Source organism: Halichoerus grypus, chromosome 13 (genome assembly GCF_964656455.1).
Source record: "Halichoerus grypus chromosome 13, mHalGry1.hap1.1, whole genome shotgun sequence".
NCBI lineage: Eukaryota > Metazoa > Chordata > Mammalia > Carnivora > Phocidae > Halichoerus > Halichoerus grypus.
This window is the reverse complement of record NC_135724.1, coordinates 70,585,100-70,608,927: the sequence shown is the minus strand read 5'-3', so window position 1 is coordinate 70,608,927 and position 23,828 is coordinate 70,585,100. Positions and strand designations below refer to the sequence as shown.

The 23,828-nt window shown below is 45.9% G+C and overlaps 1 protein-coding gene and 1 non-coding gene across 2 annotated transcripts in view; both read right to left on the bottom strand.

The window, feature by feature from the left end:
• Positions 1-23,828, bottom strand: part of LOC144379749 (leucine-rich repeat-containing protein 37B-like) — a 216,432-nt gene that overhangs the window by 142,490 nt on the left and 50,114 nt on the right. The gene's annotated exons all lie outside the window — the stretch shown is intronic.
• On the bottom strand, positions 16,481-16,586 carry LOC144379964 (U6 spliceosomal RNA). Its single transcript, XR_013443584.1, has one exon. It is a non-coding gene; the product is annotated as a U6 spliceosomal RNA (small nuclear RNA).

Below are 23,828 nucleotides of genomic sequence, written 5' to 3'. Positions count from 1 at the left end.
GGGCTACACGATTGTTCGGTTTGGCTGACACTCTCCTGACAATAAGCCAGTTTAGTTGAACTTATTTCAGGAGGGGGGAATGCAGGTGTGTTCTCAAAGTAAGGCTTGTGGTTCTAGAAATCAGGTATTAAACAAGAGGCATTTCTGTGGAAACAAACAAAATGATGGTTAATGATTGTATCAAAGTATAAAGCAGTTCCCGAGTTCTGAGGGTAGCCAGGGGAGAAGACTTCTAGATGTCAAGCTCAGATCATCTTCAGACAGAGTGACGGCAAGCTGTGACAATCTGACAGATTTTCCTGGTTTGTAGTTCAATGTGTCTGGTGATCCGTGAGTGGCCCACAGAGCAACACGGACGAAGACCATCTCGATGTGAGCTGCTCTGGCGGTTTTTCTGAAGTTTACATTGTGTTGTTTGCATTTACTTTTCAGGACTTCAGGGAAAAAGGCAGTTTGAGTCCAACTCAGAAAGGTGGGAGAAAAATCGTAATGTTAGTTTTGAGACTTGTAGCCAGACATTGTAGGAAGCTAGAGAACATCAGGATCTAGTCCAGGTTTTAATGAACAGGATTGGAATCAAGTAATCACTCTGGTGTGTTATTGCAACATTTTTTCTCTACAATCACCCTCATTTCTACTAAGTATAGCCAAATTAACATTAATTTGTTCACCACGTAATTGTGTTTTCAAAAAGAACTTGGTCTGATTATTTACATAAGTGCAGCAAGAATGGCAATCAACCATAGAGGCTCTTTAAAACCTGCTTTGCTGGAACTTTTATAAGAAACCTCTAGATTGAACATTTAACAGCCCGTCCAGGCCAGAAGCCAAGCCAAAACTTGTGCCAGATACTTGTCATCAGACTTAACCTGCAACACCTATAGACTTGGGGAAATTCTCTGTTTTTCAGGGACCCAAATATCCCACGGTTCCTGCACCTGCCAGGACATGACCTTCTTGAGTCACCTGGTAAAGCTGCTGGAAACTCTGTAAGCAGGTGGCCGGCTGATACTTCCAAGCGGCTTTATTGTCTCCATAAAGTCAATGTCAGTTCCTTAGAGCTGCCTGGTCAGATCTGAGTATACACAGATACGTATCTCTTTGAAATATGACCTTGTAGTCAGAGTCTTAGTAATCTAACCAATGTTTCCAGTTATATCTTGTTACAAGGAAAACAGAATCTTAGGAAACTTATGCTAATAAAGACATTGCCATCAATGTATAACAATGCTCCCTGATGGTTTCTGAGTTTTGATGGGATCAGGTATGGAGAAAAAATAGATAGTTTCATTTGTTCACCAAGGTATATTTGGGTAAGTTCTTATAGATCAGTTAGCTTAAGAGAAGTTTCCTTAAATCTGAAGGAACAAAACATTTTTAAAAGTCAACAGTGTTTCAAACAGAAAGTCATCAAAATTATAATGATTTTCCTCTGGACATTTAGTTTCATGTTATTCATTTTTTGTTCTGTTTGAATCCAGTTCTTCTATTAGTTCTGGCAATTTTTACTTTAGTTTTACTCTCTTAAACATATCAGAAACCTACAGATTTTCAAAGTTCTGCCCATGAATATCCTTGAAGATGTAACACATTTGCAGCAGCATCCGAGTAAGATGGGAACCGTACATGACAAGACATGACAGTGGCCATGGCTACGGATGGGTTAGAGGTCATTACGACGCAATTGACAAGGAAATGTGTTATTCCCGTGACACCGAACACAATACTATCAAACGCAAGTACAGAAAGTTATATAGTTGTAAGCAAAATGTAGGATTTTGAAAAATATTAAAAATATATGTTTTTCAATGCAACAAAGTCCTGATAAACATAGGAAATATTTTGGTAAAAAGGAGTGCATGTTTTCCAAGCAGATAATTTTAAAAGTGAATAAAAACTTTTGTTTACCATTTTTTCTTTTTGGAAAAGCGGACCAGTATTTCAAGAAAAATTTGACTTTTTAACCAAGTTAAAACAGAATTCTAATTTTGCATCCACATAGTTTGACATTAAAGCCCACTTATTTATTTAAATTTATCTTAATTTTAATGAGTATTAGCCACACATAGAATTCCTTTCTAGGTTCCTTTCCCAAAACCTGCTACAACTTTCTCCTCTTGTCTCTAGACCCCAGCATCACCCTGTCTGTGTTTCTCCCCCTTGCAGGGTCCTGGGCCCAGTCTGTGCTGACTCAGCCGCCCTCCGTGTCTGGGGCCCTGGGTCACCATCTCCTGCACTGGAAGCAGCTCCAACCCCAGGGGTTATGCTCTTTAGTACCACTTTAGTGCCAACAGCTCTGAGGAGCAGCCCCTCAAACTCCTCATCTATGCTCACAATAATCAATCTTTGGGGGTCCCTGATCAGTTCTCTGGCTCCAGGTCTTGCAACTCAGGCTCCCTGAGCATTGCTGGGCTTGAGGCTGAGGACGAGGCTGATTACTCCTGCCCGCCCTATGACAGTGGACTCCATGCTCACACCGTGTTCCCGGGCTGTGGGGAAGCAACACAGACGTGCTGTCCCCACAGCAACGGGGCTCCCCGTGCAACCCTATTTCCTGGCCAAGCCAACTGCTTGCTTTCTTTCTTTGGTACAACCTGGGGCCTGAGATCCACCTGAGGGAATTTGTCCGCGAATTCATTTCACATTCTTTTAAATTTGTCCCTGAGCCCCGTCCTTGGCATCCACAGATTTTGTCATTTTCTCAAATTGAGCAAAAATTTCTGGGTACCATGGCAGGATGGCCGGTGGACAGAGTCCATCATGAGTTGGGGAAGAACCAGCAAAACACAGTCTAGCTACGTGCAAGTCCCGACACGTCGGGAGTGTCCTATATGTGTCCTATACCAACAGATCCCATGTATGGGGTCCCAAATCCGCAACCATTATGATGTGAGTCCCTCTGGGGACCCTGATCCTTTCTTTGCTTCCATGTCTTACAGCTTTGGCTCCCTGACCATCACTGGGCTGAGGTCTGAGGACAGTCTGCTCCTCAGTGACCCTCCTGGGACAACATCTCAGGGCTCACACAGACTCCAGGCCTGTGGAAATTGGGACCAGAGCCCCTTTCTCATCAACCAGGAGGGGGAGGCCCAGCTACTGCTCAGGCTCTTCCCATGCCTTCCGCTTCTGGTGCTCCTGCTGCCGCCATCATGGGGCCAAGTCCATGCAAGGGCGTGTGCTGGGGGTGAGCGCTCCTCCTTTCCTCCTGTCCCCACCTTCACTCACAGCAGCCTCTCCCTAGACAAAGGGTCTCCCAAGGACACAGAAAGGACATCTCCCCCATCAGGTTGAGACACAGGGTCTCTACACTGAGGTTCATGACTGGGGGTGGCAGGTCCAGGGTGCTCATCTCCCCCCTGAACTGTGAGGAATCTGGGGTCTGCATTCTTGATCATTTACCTATTTCTACAAGTTTCCAGACCCATGTAATCCTTAGTCTTCCATAGGAATGTCTGTTCTTTCTGCTCAGTGGGCTGATTTCTTCTGTCCCTGCTGCACCAACAGGGGAGTATTGAGGAATCATATATTTGGGTCTTTTAGGATGACTCCCTTTTTATTCCCATCAATGCTGAGAGCGAACCAGTGATTTTTCTTGTTCACTTTCATTGTCTATTACTTGCAGAAACACGTTGAATAATCATGGAGTTAAGGCCACTTCTGCCTGTTCCTGATCTTGTAGAAAGGTCCTCCCCCCTCACCACAGTAGCTAACTTCCTGTCTGGGGGACTGAGTTCTAGGTGTGTGGGAGAGAGTGTGTTACCATGGGTCAAATGTGTCTGTCTGTTTCTATTTTATGTAGTTTTTGTTAGGGCTTTGCTTTCCATTTGCTCAAAGAGTCTGTCAAGGTCTAGTGAGATAATGTGATTTTCATCTATTGCTTTATTAATAGGATATCTTATATGAAATAATTTTTTACTGTGGAATTCAACTTGTATGCCTGCAGTAAATCACATACGGTCATGGTGTATGAACATATGGATGTGAGATCGGAGTCACACTGTTGATATGGTATTTAGATCATTCGTAAAATATGTCTTAATACTGATCTGCAAATTTCCTTTTCCCTTATAATATATTTCAGATGTCTGTATCAGTATTACATTTTGTTTCTATAAGAATTTAACTTTTCTGGGGGCACCTGGCTGGCTTAGTCAGGTGAGCATGCAGCTCTAGATCTCAGTGTCGTAAGTTCAAGCCCCACATTGGGCATGGATCCTACTTAAAAGTGTAAAAAAAAAAAATGAATTTAAATTTTCCATTGTTTTTCAATGCTTTTCAATAACATATATATGAAACAAACAAATAAAATTTTCTGCTCTCTGAAAGTTTGTTATTTTTTCTTGTGAAGCTAATCTCATCTCATGCCTTTTTGTGGAATAGTTCCTTATAATATTCTCTATTTTTTCTTTTTCTAAAAGAGATTTTATTTATTTATTTGAAAGAGAGAGAGAAAGAGTGTGAGAGAGAGAGCAAGCATGAGCGGTGGCAGGGGCAGAGGGGCTCGATCCCAGGACCCTGGGATCAGGACATGAAGAGAAAGCAGACGCTTAACCAACTGAACCACCCAGGTGTCCCAGTAACTGGATCAATCTTGCAGGTTCTCTGTGCTTGTCCAGCTTCCTCATGCCCTCAGTCAGTCATTCCACCACATTCTGCAGTTTCCTCAGACAGCTCCCCTCTGGAGGGGCAGGGGCTCTGTGCTGGGAACTGGCAATGAATTCGACAGAGGGGGTCCTTTCTGTCTGCTTTAGATGCTCTTCACTTCTCCTACTCTTCCTTGTTTCCCTTTCTCCCTGCTCCTCCTAGTGCAGAGACTTGAACAGTATAGTGAAGCCGAGGTGGCTGCCCCACAAGGGGATGGGCCTAGGGACCTGCTCCCAGAGCCAGGATAAACTGGAAAGGGTTTGAGCTCCTTATCTGGGGCAAGGAATGCAGGGCCTGGTTTCCTTGAAAACAGCACTGGGGGGTTCACCACTGATTGATTCATTGTCTCTGATGTGGTTAGATAGACCGTTTCCTGGCCTGGTAGAGCCTGTCCATTTTTGCATTCCCTTTGTTCCCTTAAATCTTTAACTACTGGAGTTTTTCTGTTCTGCTTTGTTTGTTAGTTTTCATTTCTTCTTAATTCTGACACCTCTTAGGAAGTTCTGCAACATGTGTGCTGGGAAAGTAGAGACACAAGGGCAGAGATCACAGGAAATAGCTGGGGGCCCAAAATGACTTCTCTTGTGTCAGGAAAGCTGTAGCCCATCTGTTTTTGTTTTTGTTTTTTTCTCCTGGGGACCCCTAGGTTTTTCTGCTCACATGTGGACCCATTGATGGGACTCTTTGGTATTGTAGCCCCTGGTGGACAGTGTGCATCAGCAGGGTCCTTCAGAGATGAAAAGCACAGCCCAAAGACACCTCTCGCCTAGGACCCGCGACGATGGTGGACAAACACCTCAAAGCCCACCTTCCCCGTCCAGGTGCCGCCCAAGGGTGTTCCAGGGGGAGGTGGAGGCGAGGGTGGGGGCTCTGTGCAGGAGAAGCAGGTGCTCAGGCTGTCAGTCCTGTGTGGACATGACCCCGAACAGACTTGCTGGCATCCTTGACATCGGGCAATGTGGTCAGGCGTTACCCCTTCAAGCCAGCAGTCTACAAATGTCAAGGAAAGTCGGGTAGATCTGCTATGGACCAAGGGACTTAGGTCAGCAAACCCAGAGTGCATAAGCTTGAAACAAGCTCACTCTAAAGACCAGTCGACTGCTGTTACACTGAGAGGAAACATCCTGAGATGTGTGTAATCTGTATGTTAAAGGAAATCCTAAAGTTCCCTGAAGAATATGAAAGCACATCTGAAACATGGTGAACATCTGAGTTTTGTCTTGAATAAGAAAACACAGTATAAATATGTCAACAGATCGTAGATGATTTCATGTAGCTCATGTTTTAGCTTTTATTTTCCTGTTTGGGGTCTGGATGGAAGATATTTCCTAACTTCGAGGAAATTGAGGGAAGCTTGACCATATATTGCAGAAACAGAAAGACATACCCATGCATTACAGAGAGGGATGTGAGAAGTGAAGGATCACAGAGTGTCTGAACTAGGGACACCCCAGAGGGGGTCTCACACATTCACAGGGGAGCAGTCAGCATGGTCACGTGCACCTGCAGCCACAGGCAGCCGGGGGTTCAAGTGGAGAGGAAGCAACATGGGGGATATGATGGGTGGGTGGGTTAGTGAGGTGAGTGGGACTAACCATGCAGTTATAAAGAATGGATGATGATGATGATAATGATGATCCGTGATTGTAAGTAAGTGAGGAACCCTTGCAGGACATTCAAACGAGGAAACAAACAAAACCAGATCCACTGTCCCCTGGTGTGTGACATCAGGTGTGGCACATACGGGTCCTTCAGTTTTTTCTAGAATCTCCTGTGGGGGTCACTGACCACTTCAGTTGTTTTTCTGAACGTTTAATACAAATGTGCCATTTATTTTCCCCAGTGATAATGGGTTTATAGAAGAAAAGCAAAAACTTGAAATCCAGGACAGGTAAGGTATGGCAAAACCACAGGCAAGAGCAGGGAACAAAGGATAAGGAAGCTCTTTTATGGAGCAAAGGGTGAGTGTGGGAGGGACAAAAAGTCCAGGGGAGGAAAAGCAGATTCTAATTACAGGGCTTGTCATTGGTTACGTTGTGACAATTTCTCATTGGCTGGGCTGTTGCCAGGGCAGGAAGAAGTCTTCCTCTTCCTGAGGTAGGAAGGCACTAGCTACAGGCCTGTGGATTTGCAAAGTCTGTCCTCCTGCTGGGTCTGCAATTGAGGAGTGGTGGGCACGAGAGCTCCCCCTAGTGGCCTCTGACCTCCATGCAAAAGAGATGTTCCTTTAAATAAATTTCACATAATATATGCATGTGTTTACATTCCCATAGCCCAGGACTCTTTCTGAGAGTGAGACTCAACAATATCATCGGCAGGCCTGTAGGACCATCGTATCTAGAAATCAGACCCAGTGATATGCAGACCCCAGCTGGACTCTCAGGGCTTTGGACTGTGGTGACATGTGCCCAGGACCAAAAGGTGACCTGTGGGACTACCTTGTGCTAAAAAAGCAGCTCACTAGTGAGAACCATTCTAAGAAGTGTATGGTGACTAACAAAACATATAAAAACACCAAAAAAACAAAAAACAAAGAAGTCTGGTCCTGAGGGCTGTGTCCTGTGCTCACTGATGGGACTTAGCAGCTGTGTCCCCTCTGGTCTGGCAGAGTGTCCCGAAGGGACCTGTGTGTGGTCTCAGCAGGTGTTTCCTCCCAGGGCTGGCCCCAGGGCTGAAGCCAACCCCCATCCTCCTCAGTGTGTGATGTGAACTGAGCTCAGCACCAGGGCTCAGGGAAACTGAGGGGCAGGGACTCACTGGATGGACCGTATTTGCATATAGAGCCCCTCACGTGGCAGAGGCTGGAGGAGAAAAGGATGCCTAGGGCAGCCCAGCCCACTGGGGAACCTGGGTCTGTGTCACCATGGCCTGGACTCCTGTCTTCCTGGGGATGCTCTTTTACTGCACAGGTAGGGACAGGCCTCGGGAAACAGCCTGCTTCACCCCTCTGCTTCCGAGTCTAGAGAAAATTTACATCGAACCTATCCAATATCCTATGAGTGTGTGTGTTTGCAGGCTCCCTGTCCCAGCCCGTGCTGACCCGGCCGCCCTCCCTCTCGGCATCTCCGGGAACGACAGACAGACTCACCTGCACCTGAGCAGGGACATCAGTGTTGGCGGCTGGAACATCTACTGGATCCAGCAGCAGCCAGGGAGCCCTCCCCGGGGTCTGCTGTACTACTCCTCAGACTCCGATAAGCACCAGGGTTCCGGGGTCCCCAGACGCTTCTCGGGCTCCAAAGACGCCTCGGCCAATGCAGGGCTTCTGCGCATCTCGGGGCTGCAGGCTGAGGCCGAGGCGGACTATCACTGGGCTACAGCTCACGGTGGTGGGAGCAACTACCGCTCCTCACAGCGTCTCAGATAAGGAGGAAGTGGGTCTAAAGCCCCTGGACCCACGGATCTTGTTTCTGAGCCGCTTTTCAGGAAGAAACTTACCTGGAGAGACATAGCTGGGTGGTCTCTTCTGCACGACGATCTATCCTTCAACAGGGAAAGGGGAAGAGTCATGTAATGCACAGAAAGTGACATAAAATGGGGGCATCCGAGGAAGACACAGACACATGAGATATCCGAGCCCAACCGCACATCCCCACTCAATCTGGAGAAGATGGACAGGAATGAATTCTGTGTCTACGGCTCAACATACTGCCCAGCGAACATTCCTCCACAATCCGTTCTATCATCTTATTCCATAAAGTGTGACCTTGTGTCATGACTGATGTATCCACAGCTGATACACTGACAATAACCCTGGTCACAGACACAGTCTCCTCTCTCTGAACCAGCTCCACGTGAACTTGGACCGGATCCTACAGACTCTCCCTTACAACACTCCCCATATCCTCCTCCTCTTCTCCTCTCACTCCCGCGTCCCTCAGGCGTCAGTCTCTCCCTCTGGCTCTTCAGTCTGAGCTCTGTCTCCACATCAGGGTTTCAGAGAAAACTGGAAATGACCTTGCTGTAGTTTCCAGTCTCCAGTGTCCATTTCCAGGCAGGAGAGAGACCAGAAAATACAGCTGCATGCAACTCCCCACATTCTCCTTCCTGCCCTCACCCCAGGCCCCATTTTTCTGTTCTCAACACTCCCAGTAAGTCTCTTTATTTATTTTAGAGGTTTCTTTATTTTTTTTTTGAGAGAGAGAGAGAGAGGGCACAGCAGGGAGTAGCAGAGGGAGAGGGAGAGTCTTAAGCAGACTCTGCGCTCAGTGTGCCACTCTGCATGCTCCCCCCCACCCTGTGCTTCCAGACACCTGAAAACCGCACAGTTGTAGGTCTTCTGTCTGCAGAGGTAAAAAATTGACAGATTTCTTGTCACTCAACAGGACCTGGACTCCTCATTCAGTGAATGATGAACAGGTTCGCTCTCACATGAGCCCTCCTGGCCTAAATAAGTCCTTTTCCATCCCAAAGACTCCACCCCAAAACTGCTAGAACTCATACAGGAATTCAGTCAAGTGGCAGGATATAAAATCAATGCACAGAAGTCAGTGGCATTCCTATACACCAACAACAAGTCAGAAGAAAGAGAAATTAAGGAGTCGATCCCATTTACAATTGCACCCAAAACCATAAGATACCTAGGAATAAATCTAACCAAAGAGGCAAAGGATCTGTACTCAGAAAACTATAAAATACTCATGAAAGAAATTGAGGAAGACACAAAGAAATGGAAAAACGTTCCATGCTCATGGATTGGAAGAACCAATATTGTGAAGATGTCAATCCTACCTAGAGCAATCTACACATTCAATGCAATCCCCATCAAAATACCATCCACTTTCTTCAAAGAAATGGAACAAATAATCCTAAAATTTGTATGGAACCAGAAAAGACCCCGCATAGCCAGAGGAATGTTGAAAAAGAAAAGCAAAGCTGGCGGCATCACAATTCCAGACTTCCAGCTCTATTACAAAGCTGTCATCATCAAGACAGTATGGTACTGGCAAAAAAACAGACACATAGATCAATGGAACAGAATAGAGAGCCCAGAAATGGACCCTCAACTCTATGGTCAACTAATCTTCGACAAAGCAGGAAAGAATGTCCAATGGAAAAAAGACAGTCTCTTCAACAAATGGTGTTGGGAAAATTGGACAGCCACATGCAGAAGAATGAAACTGGACCATTTCCTCACACCACACACAAAAATAGACTCCAAATGGTTGAAAGACCTCAATGTGAGACAGGAGTCCATCAAAATCCTAAAGGAGAACACAGGCAGCAACCTCTTCGACCTCAGCCGCAGCAACTTCTTCCTAGAAACATCGCCAAAGGCAAGGGAAGCAAGGGCAAAAATGAACTATTGGGACTTCATCAAGATAAAAAGCTTTTGCAAAGCAAAGGAAACAGTCAACAAAACCAAAAGACAACTGACAGAATGGGAGAAGATATTTGCAAATGACATATCAGATAAAGGGCTAGTATCCAAAATCTATAAAGAACTCATCAAACTCAACACCAAAAGAACAAAGAATCCAATCAAGAAATGGGCAGAAGACATGAACAGACATTTCTCCAAAGAAGACATCCAAATGGCCAACAGACACATGAAAAAGTGTTCAATATCGCTCGGCATCAGGGAAATCCAAATCAAAACCTCAATGAGATACCACCTCACACCAGTCAGAATGGCTAAAATTAACAAGTCAGGAAATGACAGATGTTGGCGGGGATGCGGAGAAAGGGGAACCCTCCTACACTGTTGGTGGGAATGCAAGCTGGTGCAGCCACTCTGGAAAACAGTATGGAGGTTCCTCAAAAAGTTGAAAATAGAGCTACCATATGATCCAGCAATTGCACTACTGGGTATTTACCCCAAAGATACAAATGTAGGGACCCGAAAGGCTACGTGCACCCCGATGTTTATAGCAGCAATGTCCACAATAGCCAAACTGTGGAAAGAGCCAAGATGTCCATCAACAGATGAATGGATAAAGAAGATGTGGTATATATATATACAATGGAATATTATGCAGCCATCAAAAGGAATAAGATCTTGCCATTTGCAACGACGTGGATGGAACTGGAGGGTATTATGCTGAGCGAAATAAGTCAAACAGAGAAAGACATGTATCATATGACCTCACTGATATGAGGAATTCTTAATCTCAGGAAACAAACTGAGGGTTGCTGGAGTGGGGGGTGGGGTGGGAGGGATGGGGTGACTGGGTGATGGACACTGGGGAGGGTATGTGCTCTGGTAAGCGCTGTGAATTGTGCAGGACTGTTGAATCTCAGATCTGTACCTCTGAAACAAATAATGCAATATATGTTAAGAAAGAAAAAAAGAAGAAGAATGTAGCAGGAGGGGAAGAATGAAGGGGGGGAAATCGGAGGGGGAGAAGAACCATGAGAGACGATGGACTCTGAAAAACAAACTGAGGGTTCTAGAGGGGAGGGGGTTGGGAGGATGGGTTAGCCTGGTGATGGGTATTGAGGAGGGCACGTTCTGCATGGAGCACTGGGTGCTAGGCACAAACAATGAATCATGGAACACTATATCTAAAACTAATGATGTAATGTATGGGGATTAACATAACAATAAAAAAAATTAAAAAAAAAAAATAAGTCCTTTTCAAGTAAAAATCTTTGAGATCATTACCTCTAAATGCACGGACAGAATGTTGGAAGTATATATAGAGAATCCCCATGGAGAAACATCTCTCAGGGTATTTCAAAGTCATAAGAGGGACAGGGCTCAGGTAGCCTCAGTTTTGGACACATACACACAGACAAACACACACACACACAAACACATACACACCCCTCTCCTCCCTCTGAGTGAATAGTGTGCCTGGGACTCTGCAGATTCCAGGCTTCTCTGTCCTTCCAGAAGTCAGGGTCATCTTGAGATCACCCAGCCATCCTCAGTGTCACAATTTCCAGAAGGCAAAATCCTCCTCAATAGGAAAACTGGAGACATCTAGTGTGACTGGGATCCTTTCCCTAGGGCAGCCAGGATGGGCTCTGAACACCTGCTGTCCTGGGATGAGGCTGAATCTCAGGAATCTCAGGGGGGAGTCCTTGTCCCCATGGGCAGCTCAACCCCTGTCCATTTGTGGGATCCAGTCAGTGGCTGAGGCTGATCAGTATGTTGATTCTGGGAACCCAGCCTCAGAACTCAAAACCCTTGTGGACAAGTGACACATGTTCCCTGTGTTCTCAGGGCTGGGCTGTCACTCTTTAGTCACTCCCCAGTAACACTTCCAGCCAGGCTGCACTCTGATGGAAAGTCTTCTGTCCCAACTCAGGGCAACAGGGCATGTGACCTCAGGGACACACTCCCCCTTATCTCCACTTCTCCCCCCCTCACCTTTGGGATATTTGACAGAAATTTCTGTGTCCAGTAGGCTATGGGTAGTAAAATCCATTCCTGCAGTCATTGGGCACTGAATGAATAAGGCTTCCATCCTGAACGTGCTGGACACAGTTGCAGGGACTAGAGCTGTGTCCAACCCAGAGAGTGGTCTGACCCCAAATCCTTTGTCCTAGAAGCTCTGTCTGTGTTTGGCAGTTTTGTCAGCAGGATGGTTCTGAGTTCATACGAACAGGCCCCTCAAGGGGTTTAACTGGGCACCATGTTGACCTTTCCTACGTGGGAGACAAGACACATGGTACAAATAAGTGATTTTAGAAAAAGTATATAAAAACCTATTCTCCTGAGAAAAGAAGGCATTCCTGTTCCATTAATTCAATGTTACTGAGTGGAATTATGTATAAAATAACACATATTCTTCTTAAATATGATGTTGGCTCCGTGGTGACTGACACATAAACTCTGTCACTAGGTCCCTGTCAGAGCATCTACAACTGTCACTCCTTTCTTCCTAGAACTTCCAGCACATTTGCCCTTTGTGCTCTGAGATCAGGGCCACACACACTCACGTGGCAGGGCTCCTGCAGACTCGTGTCTGTGCTGGGAGGACAGAGTCGGGGAGGGAATCCCTGGCCAGTGTGTGGACAACTGTTGTTTCAAGCAGTTTGAAACAGTGACAGGTGACAAAGATGTTCAGTGTGTAACCCTCTAGGAATGCAGGAGATGGTTTCTACCCACAATCTGGAGAGAATCATTCCCTGTCTCCTCAGTGCTGTGGGGACCTCAGAGGAAGGAGAGCTCTGGAAATCAGGGAGAAAGCACATACAAGGAAAGTCCCAGCATCCTGCACAGAAGCGACCCTGTGTCTATGGGGACCTGTCACTACTCTGGACCCTGATCTCTAAGAGGAGTTTGTGTAGACACCACCCAGTCCTGACGCAGGAGCAGAGAAGGGAGCCATGATCAGACTCATTCTGAAGACTCTTAGCAGGGCATATAATGAGTCCTGACTTAAGGGAAGTGATAAATAGGAACACCTGGTCAGGCCCTAATGCAAGGAGCAGTGGACAAAGCAGTTGGGGGGCGATGCAGAGATGGGTCTGATGGGCCCTGGTCACAATGTCACGCAATGGTGTGTCTGGGTCTAGACACCAGGGGGCACTCTGGTCCCATTTCTGAGGAGTCAGGGGTGATCAGAGCTGGGCCCTGCCACCTGGCCCTGCCTGTGCCCTCTGCTCAGGGCTCACAGCTGGGACCTCCCCACCCCTGGCCCCACACAGCCCTTCCCCTGCCCATGTCCTTGACATCCACAGGCAGAGGGACCTGACCCAGGACCAGGGAGGGGTCAGAGAGCTGGGGGTCTCATTTGCATGGCCGGGCCCTCCCTCTCTCAGAGGATGAAGAGGGGAGGGAGAGATGAGGGGAGGCTCTGCACATCTGTGGGGCCACAGAAGGCAGGATCGGTGATGACCTCCACCATGGCCTGGTCCCCTCTCCTCCTCAGCCTCCTCGCTCACTGCACAGGTGACTGGATGCAGGGACAGGGGAAGGGGCCCTGGGAGGACATGTGGGGCCCTCCTCCCTCTGTTTGTCTCTAGACCCCAGCATCACCCTCTCTGTGTCTCTCCCCCTTGCAGGGTCCTGGGCCCAGTCTGTGCTGACTCAGCCGCCCTCCGTGTCTGGGGCTCTGGGCCAGAGGGTCACCATCTCCTGCACTGGAAGCAGCTCCAACATCGGGAGCTATGGTGTGAGCTGGCTCCAACAGCTCCCAGGAAAGGCCCCCAGAATCGTCATCTATAGTAATAACAACCGACCCTCAGGGGTCCCAGATCGATTCTCTGGCTCCAGTTCTGGCAGCTCAGGCACCCTGACCATCACTGGGCTCCAGGCTGAGGACGAGGCTGAGTATTACTGTGCATCATGGGATGATAGTCTCAGTGCTCACACAGTGCTCCCGGCCTGTGGGGAAGTGAGACAAAAACCTGCTGTCCCTCAGCAACGGGTCTCCCTGTGCAGCTTCCCCTCCTTGGCCAAGTCAGCTCCTTCCTTTGTTTGGTCTACACTGTAGTCTGAACTAATCTCAAGGAACATTGGCTACAAAATATTCCAAATTCTCTTAAATTTAGCCCCTTCAGCCTCTCCTAAGCAGGAAGACACTGTTTGGTTTTCTCCTATTGAGGAGAAACTCCTGGGTGCCAGGGGCAGGCTGCCCGGGTAACAGAGTCTGCTGATGAGGGAAACAAAGGCAGGAGAAATGTCGCTTAAAGTAAATCCCCACGGAGAGGAAGAGGTAGAATCCCTGCTTTTCTCAGGTATGGAGAAAAGATAAATAGTTTCATTTGTTCACAAAGGTATATTTCATCAATTCATTATAGATCAGTTTGCTTAAGAGAAGCTTCCTTAAATCTGAAGGAAGAAAACATTTTTAAAAGTCAACAATGTTTCAAACAAGAGTTCATAAAAAGTACAATTATCTTCCTCTGTCCATTCAGTTTCATGGTATTAATTTCTGATCTGTTTGAATCCAGTTTTTCTCTTAGTTCTGGTAATTTTTTCTTTAGTTTTGCTATCTCAAAGGTATCGGATACCTACATTTTTGGAAGTCCTGCCCATGAATATCCTTGAAGATGTAACACATTTGCAGTAACATCGGAGTAAGGTGGGAACTGTACGTGACAAGACATGACAGTGGCCATGGCTACGGATGAGTTAGAGTTCATTACGATGCAGTTGACAATGAAATGTGGTTATTCCCGTGACACACCACGCAAACATAAATCAAAGGCAAATACAGAAAGTTACAGAGTTGTAAACAAAATGTAGGATTTTTTAAAATATTAAAAAAATATTTTTAATGCATCAAAGTCCAGAGAAACATAGGAAATATTTTGGCAAAATACAGAACGCATGTTTTCTAGGCACATAATTTTAAAAATGAATAAAAACTTGTTTACCATTTTTTTTGTAAGAGCGGACCAATAATTCAAGAAAAATGTTTACTTTTTAACCAAGTTAAAACAGAATTTCAATTTTGCATCCACATAGTTTGGTATTTAAATTTATCTTAATTTTAACCAGTATTGACAACACATAAAATTCCTTTCCAACTTCCTTTTCCAAAAACCTACTACAACTTTCTTTTATACATTGAAATTTAGACTTAAATTTTCTTTCTTCAAATAACCAGCCTTATCTTAGGACAAAATCATTTTTCTTTTCCCTCAACAAAAAATGTGTTCCCATTCCACATACCTTTTTTCACCAAAACACATGTCTTACTTTCCTGGCACACGGAGCTTTTTTCTTTATCATTTCTAGTAATCTAAATTATATTTATTAGAATTCTTAAGTCTTAGAAACCTTACTTTCTAGGGAAAGCTATATAGTAAACGATTGTGACCTGTTTGTTATGCCAGTATTCTTTAGATTAGCAAATTTAGGAATACATTTCACAATTTCTAGAAACATAGTACCATATTTCAATAACGTACCCACCAGGTTTACTAATGGACCCATGGTTATCTTTATAGTTTTCCTGTAATAAGACAAAAGAAGATAAACCTATGCTTAGTACTTAATGTTTTATTATTTTATTGTATTTAGTTTGGCAAAAAATGAAGAACTAAGTAAATTGTTAAGAAGCCAATACGTGGAGCACCTTGATGGCTCGGTAGGTGAAGCACACAACTCTGGATTTCAGGGCTGTGGGTTTGTGCTCCATGTTGGGTGTGGAGCCTACTTGAAAAAAAAAAAAAAAGGCAATACTCTCCCTAGCAATGGACAGATTCAATGCAATCCCTTTCGAAACCCTGAATGCCTGTTTGCACACTCCAAAAAGAGGATCTTAAATTTTCTGTGCAATTACAGGGACTCAGAACATCCGAAGAATCCTGAAGATGAACAAATCTGTAAGAACTCACAATTCCAGATTTCAAAACTCTCTAAAACTTACTTACAAAACTACAATAATCAAGAGTGTGGTACTGGCCTAAAGATAGACGTAAGGGTATATTAAACATATTTGAGAGTCCAGAAATAAATCACTTATCTGGGCGCCTGGGTGGCTCAGTCACTGAGTCCTCTGTGGGGAGACCTGTCCTTGAGGAGGAAGGACAGACACACAGCCTATGCTGTGGCCTGAGCCGGCACAGGTGTCCCAGGAGAACACCTGGGTGACGGGTAGAGCCCACCTGCACATGCCCCAGGGTCTGGGGTAAAGTAAAATAAATAAACATGCAGTAACTTTTAATATGCTTAGGGGGTTTGGCCACCACCCCCATGATCGAAATGACAACATTTCCATCACCCGCAGAGAAATCCCCCTTCCCACCAGCAGTCAGGCCAGGGTCCCCCTGCACTCAGCCCTCTGTGGCCCCCAATTCCCTCCTGTCTGCATTGATTCCCTACTGTGCACATTTCACAGGGACTGAACCCCAGAACAGGTGCCCTTGTCAGCGCTCCATTCACCGGCCTGAGGAGCGTGTGCATTGCTGTGGGGACGTCAGCTCCGCCATCGGGAAATATGCGGATCGCTTCAGGTATGTACACGACACCCTTGCGCGGAGGCCTTGCTAATCCATCCGTAAGGTTCTAATTTTAATACATAGGACGTCGAAATGAGCCTAATTTATTTTGCCATATTGGTCTTCTTGTCACTTTGTAATCTGTACATTTGTGCGTGCTCCCATTTTGTTCAATGCATTAGCCAGTGGTTGTTTATTGTGTTATGAAAATTATATTATGTGTTAATTAGACCATTTTTCAAGTTTTTGTCTCATGCATTTTTGCTTTACTTGTGGTGGGAGGTCGGCTGTGCTTCCTTTCCCTTTTCCCTAGTCCCCTGTGCCTGGCAGACGCTAAATGTCTCCTTCCCCCTCTTTCCCCATCGCTGAGGTGTTCCCAGGGCTCCCCTCCTCACATTCTCGCCCCATCTGCCCACAGCACAGCCTCTGAGTCCCCCTGTGTCCGTCCTGCTCGCCCTGGATGCCCGTCCTGTGGTCAGGGCTCGGGTCTCCCCCTGCTGTCCTGTGGCTTCACACTCAGGGACTCTCTCCTCGGATGGTGGTTCAGGCCGCTGCTCCTTCCCCTACTGTCTCCCACAGACTTCTCTGGAACTGACTTTTCTTTCCACTGAAGCTCATGGCTTGTGGTCTGAGCCTGGGAGCCAGGGAGTCTGGATTCAGTCATTAGTGTTCTACTTATTTGTTAATTTACTTTCATACGGGTTGTGTGAAGTTGGTACATAATCTGTCTCACGTGTTAATAGGGTGTGAGTCTTGCATACTTTCCTCTGTCTTCTTAGTTGTGCAGGTGTTTTTAAGAGACATAATGGGTTTTTCAAATTTTCTTGATGAATATCACCTCAGCTACTCAGATTTTTTCATGAAAAATTTGTTTAAGGGAAAAAAAGAATCATAATGAAGACCACTGTTAAATACAGATACTTATAAAATTAATTACTTTATTTCCTTTTTTACTTACATCTAACATAGATATAAATGGGAAAATGATTGGACATAGATAATTGCTATGACAGTTATCAATCAATATTTCTCTGCAATTTCTTACAAATACATTCAATAAATGGGGCTAAAATCACAGGAAGACAGTAGGGAGAAGGAGGCAGGTTTTCCGGTGACGGGATGAAATACATTAGGTACAGGGGTCCCGGAACGACCCTGAGGGGTGTGCTTGGGGAGGTACAGGGAGAGGCTACCCCAGGTGACATCACACAGAGGAAACTTGATCTGCAGCAAACAAGGGGATCAGGGGAAGAATTTCCCAAGCTGTGCCTCCCTGAGGGGGGTGAGCGGGTGCCATTATTCAGGGTTAGGATGACCGGTCACAAAGGGGAGTTCTGTCATCCCAGGTAAAGGTGGGCACAAGGTCGTGCAGGGGGACTGAGAACACCAGCTGTGCTGTGTCCTGTGGTGGGTTCCTCAAGCTTGTGCTCCTCCCAGGGCTGAGAGTTAACATTATAAGAGGCAGAGTCACCGGAGGACACGCCATGGTCCTTCTGCGCAGGACGAGTTGGTGCAGGAGCTGAAATCCATCTCGGCTGCGGGACCATTCGTGCTGTTTGCCTCTGAAATGTAAGGTTAACATTCCTGTGAAGAAGAAGCAGTGTCCGTGGGGGTCTTGCTGGTGACAATTTTAACCTCAGTAACCCTGCGGGGAATGGTTTCATCCTGCAAAAAGAACTCAAGAATTGCGTTCGGTTAGTCTTCACTTTTGACACAGCCCTGGGAGTTTACCACCGAGTTATTGTCTCTGATGTGGTTACACTATGTCCTGGTCTGGTAGAGACTGCAGATTTTGCATTCCCTTTGTTCCCTTAAAATCCTTACCTACTGTGGTTGCTGCATTTCTTTGTTCAAACACTTCCTAGGTGGTTTGGGAAGATGTGTGTTGGGCAAGTAGATCCTGCAGGGCACAGATAATGGAAAAAACCTGGGGGCTTAAGATGACTGCTTTTGGGTCAGGAAACTTGTCTCTCACTTTTTTTTTCTTTTTACAGGGATCCCTAATTTTTCTGCTTACAGAAAGGTCAGGGCATTTAGTTTAAAAATATTGCAATGATAAGATAAATAGTAAAACCTTTAGAAATATCTAAAATAAAGTTTCCAGTATTTCAGTAGTAATTATAATAATAATTATTTTCGTAAGTTAAACTTAATGAAAATGACACTAGTAATATTGCCAACCAATAAAAATGCTCATGTTACTGGACAGACGACCGGTTCTGAACTCATGCTGGGTTGTTCACCACTGGAAAATCAATACTCAAGAGGCAAATGGTGGCAAAAAAAGGTGCTTTATTCAGGAAGCCAGCACCCTGCGAAGATGGTGGACAAACACCTCAAAGCCCACCTTCCCCGTCCAGGTGCCGCCCGAGGGTGTTCCAGGGGGAGGTGCAGGCGAGGCTGGGGGCTCTGTGCAGGAGAAGCAGGTGCTCAGGCTGTCAGTCCTGTGTGGACATGACCCCGAACAGACTTGCTGGCACCCTTGACAGCGGCTTCCAATGTGGTCAGGCGTTAACCCCTTCAAGCCCGCAGTCTACAAATGTCAAGGAAAGTTGGATAGATCTGCTCCGGACCAAGGGACTTAGGTCAGCAAACCCGGAGTGCATAAGCTTGAAACAAGCTCACCCTAAAGACCAGTGGGAGTGCTGTTACACTGAGAGGAAGCATCCTGAGATGTGTGCAATCTGTATGTTATAGGAAATCATAATATTCCCTGAAGAATATGAAAGCACATTTGTTTTATTTTTTTGTTTTGTTTATTTTATTTTATTTTTTATTTTTATTTTTTTTAAAGATTTTATTTATTTATTTGACAGAGAGAGAGACAGCGAGAGAGGGAACACAAGCAAGGGGAGTGGGAGAGGGAGAAGCAGGCTTCCCGCCGAGCAGGGAACCCGATGCGGGGCTCGATCCCAGGACCCTGGGAGCATGACCTGAGCCGAAGGCAGACGCTTAACGACTGAGCCACCCAGGCGCCCCTGTTTTGTTTTTTTTAAAGATTTTATTTAATCACTTGAGTGAGAAAGAGAGAGAGCACAGCTGGTGGAGAGGCAGAAGGAGAAAGAGAAGCAGACTCTCTGCCAAGCTGGGAGCCTGATGTGGGGCTCCATCCCAGGACCCCGGGATCATGACCTGAGCCAAAGGCAGATGCTTAAGCATCTGAGCCACCCAGGTGCCCCATGAAAGCACATTTGAAAACATGGTGAACATCTGATTTGTGTCTTGAATAAGGAACTAACTACAAATATGTCAACAGGTAGTAGGTGATTTCATGCAGCTCATCTTCCAGCTTCTATTTTCCTGTTTGGAGTCTGGATGGAAGATACTCTGTAACTTCAAGGAAATCGAGGGAAGCTTGGCCACATATTGCAGAAAAGAAAGGACATAACCATGTTTTACACAGAAGGATGTGAGAAATGAAGGTTCACACAGTGTCTGAACTAGGGACACCCTAGAGGGGGTCTCACGCATCCACAGGGGAGCAGTCAGCATGGCCACGTGCACCTGCAGCCACACTCAGCTGGAGGTTCAAGTGGAGAGAAAGCAACATGGCGGATTGGATGGGTGGGTGGGTTAGTGAGGTGAGTGGGACTAACCATGGTGCAGTTATAAAGGATGGATTACAATGATGATAATGGGATCCATGACTGTAATAAGTGAGGAGGAACAGGGATTTAAAGAAATGAAGAAATCATCAGGGAAAGGGAGAGAGAAAAATGTACTTTCTTTCATGTTCACCAATATTCTCCTGCCCGTCCTCACTTGAATAGAGGAGGTGCTAGTCCTCCCACCCAGCCTCCTGCCTTGTCCCCTTGACACCAAAGCAGATGTAGAAAGAAATCACTTGTGATCATAGGTGAACAATTAATGCGACAGATAAAAGCGGGGCGCTCTCACCCTCTCAGCTACGTTTGAGTCTCTTCCACGTGCCCCTCAGTGATGTGGCTTCCCCAGTCTTCTCACTCCACACGTTCTCCCCCAGTGACTCTGCTTCCCTCTTGACGCCCCCTCCACCCCATTTGTTGAATGACAACAAGGACTCATGGATGTCCCTCACCTTCTTTTGCCAAGTAGTGACCCCAACTTTTCTATCTCCAAACAATTCTGGATATGCTTGACACTTTTTGAAAAGAGTCAAATCAATTATCTAATTTGTTATGAAAGCAATGATTGTATTCACCTCAGCACCCAAAATAGACTCCCTGCATCAGGACTAGGGCTCCTCTCTCCCTCACCACATGACATGGGATATATTTCCTTAACATATTTTAAAGCACACAATATTATATTATAAGCTAGAGAGGCTATGTTGTATCACAATTCTCTGAGGCTTATTTATGCTGCAAAACTAAAATTTTATACTCACTGAACAAATATTTCCCATTTCCCCTACCCTAGTCCTGGCAACCACCCTTCTCTTCTCTGCTTCTGGGAGTTTCACTGTGAGGGTAATCAGGTAGGATTTGCCCTCAGGGCCTGGCTTATCCCACTTCGCATAGTGTCCTCTAGATATAACTTCCTCCTTTTATAAGGGTGAATAATTGTATGTATATACAGAGAAGAAGGACATGGTGGCCTCTAGTCTTGGGTAAAGAAATCACAAGGAGCAGGTAGATGGTGGAGTAAATGCTAAGGAGAGGAGACACGTGAAATTTCAAAGAAACTGAAGAATATGATTTAGTTGGATGAATTCCTGCTAACAGCTCACTTGACTAAGGGACTGTGAGATGATCAGTTGTCCAAATGTGTTAAATACAGAGCTCAAAATCAACTCTGTGGTCCGTGGAAGTCCAGTCTCAACTCCTCAGCCCCAAATCCCACAAAGGTCCTGGCAGAAAACCTCATGATGCAGGAATGACGGGTGTGTGGGCTCCGTGTTCACAGGAGAGATGGTTCTGCCAGGGAGAAGCAGATGAAGGGAGGCAATATACGACTGATTACCTATGTGCTGCTTGGGAATTGTTCTAATCAAATATCTCACCCTTATTGATGATGGCTGTGGTGGGGGATGGGTGCAGTGTCCATTCTGTAGGATTTTGTGCAACATCAGATACGTCCACACTACATATGTGTCTGTTCCTACCAGGCATGATGTGTGTGAGTCCTGCTATTACGTGATAGTCCAATGTGCCAACATGTGTGTCCTCACTCTGACCAGGGGATGAAGCCCAGCTACTGCCAACAGACAGAGAAGCTGGTGTGGGGGCCATGGGAGGGGCAGGAGCTCAGGGGGGTCCAAGGACAGAAGAGTGATGAGGCCAGGGCACTGAGGACCAGGACAGGGGCCGCAGGTGGGTGTGCAGCTAGGCGTGACCACCTCACGAAAGGGCATCTCAGTGGGGCTAATGTGATATAGTTTATGCAAAAGAAGTTAGGAACACCTGAAGGATTTAAGCCATTGGTTGACTGTGTGAAAGTTCTGTGTGAATGCTATGAGGAGAGAGGACCTGAGGGCAACAGGGGTTTATTTACTGCATTCTTTCCTAAAGACCTTGCATTCTTTACTGAAGATCCTGGATCATTTCCAACAGATCCAGCCACAAGTCTGGGGACATTTGCTGAGTTGATACAAGTGTATATGAAGGGGAGTTTGACCAAATGTGAATTTCTACTCTGGTCTAAAGAGGCAGTCAAAATATCTGCAGTAGGACTTTAAAATACTGATCTTGCTAGGAAGCAGGACATAATCAACAGGAATTTACAGTGGGAAAATGATCTTATGTTATTTTATTATTTTATCATATTTAAGTTGATCATATTTATGATGTTATTATAGTATTTGCTTATTTGCAATTGGTAAAGTCTGGGGGAAAATCCCAACAAGAAATATATGACACAGATATGCACAAAACAACCACTTTACTTAGATATACCTAAATTTTTAGAGAAAAATCTCATGTTATTCACTAGTGTTAAGTCTATAAAATTTATTAATTTTCCTTTATTACCAAATGAACTGAATCTACAGATGTTATGACAATTACATATCTAGTGAATTTTACCAAACTGTAATCTTTTGAACATATCACTGAACATTTTTATATCCTAGAATAAGTCCATTCTATACTGATGCCCTGAAGAACCCTTGCAGGACATTCAAACAAGCAAACAAACAAAACCAGATCCACTGTCCCCTGTTGTGGGACATCAGGTGTTGCACATACGGGTCCTTCAGCTTTTTCTAGAATCTTCTGCGGGGGTCACTGGCCACTTCAGTTGTTTTCTGTATGTTAAATACAAAAGTGCCATTTATTTTCCACAGTGATAATGGGTGTATTGAAGAAAAGCAAAAACTTGAAATCCAGGACAGGTAAGGTATGGCAAAACCACAGGCAAGTGCAGGGAACAAAGGATAAGGAAGCTCTTTTATGGAGCAAAGGGTGAGTGTGGGAGGGACAAAAAGTCCATGGGAGTAAAAGGGAATTCTAATTACAGGGCTTCTCATTGGTGGCGCTGTGACAATTTCTCATTGGCTGGGCTGTTGCCAGGGCAGGAAGAAGTCTTCCTCTTCCTGAGGTAGGAAGGGACTAGCTACAGGCCTGCAGACTTGCAGAGTCTGTCCTCCTGCTGGGTCTGCAACGGAGGAGCGGTGGGCACGAGAGCTCCCCCTACTGGTCTCTGACCTCCATGCAAAAGAGATGTTCCTTTAATTAAATATCACATAATATATGTATGGGTTTACATTCCCATAGACCAGGACTCTTTCTGAGAGTGAGACTCAACAATATCATCAGCAGGCCTGAAGGACCATCGTATCTGGAAATCAGACCCAGTGATATGCAGACCCCAGCAGGCTCTCAGGGCTTTGGAGCATGGCGACATGTGTGCCCTGGACCAGCAGGTGGCGCTGTGGGACTGCCTTGTACCAAAAAAGCAGCTCTTTAGTGAGAAGCATTCAAAGAAGTCTGGGCCTGAGGGCTGGGCCCTGTGCTCCCTGATGGGACTCAGCAACTGTGTCCCCTCTGGTCTGGGAGAGTGTCCCCAGGGGCCTGTGTGTGGTCTCAGCAGGTGCTTCCTCCCAGGGCGGGACCCAGGGCTGAAGGCAACCTCAGCCCTCCTCAGCATGTGATGTGAATTGAGTTCCAGCACCAGGCTCAGGGAAATTGAGGGGCAGGGACTCACTGGATGGACCGTATTTGCATATAGAGCCCCTCATGTGGCAGAGGCTGGAGGAGAAAAGGAGGCCTAGGGCAGCCCGGCCCACTAGGGAACCTGGGTCTGTGTCACCATGGCCTGGACTCCTGTCTTCCTGGGGATGCTCTTTTACTGCACAGGTAGAGACAGGCCTCGGGGAACAGCCTGCATCACCCCTCTGCTTCCGAGTCTAGAGAAAATTTACTTTG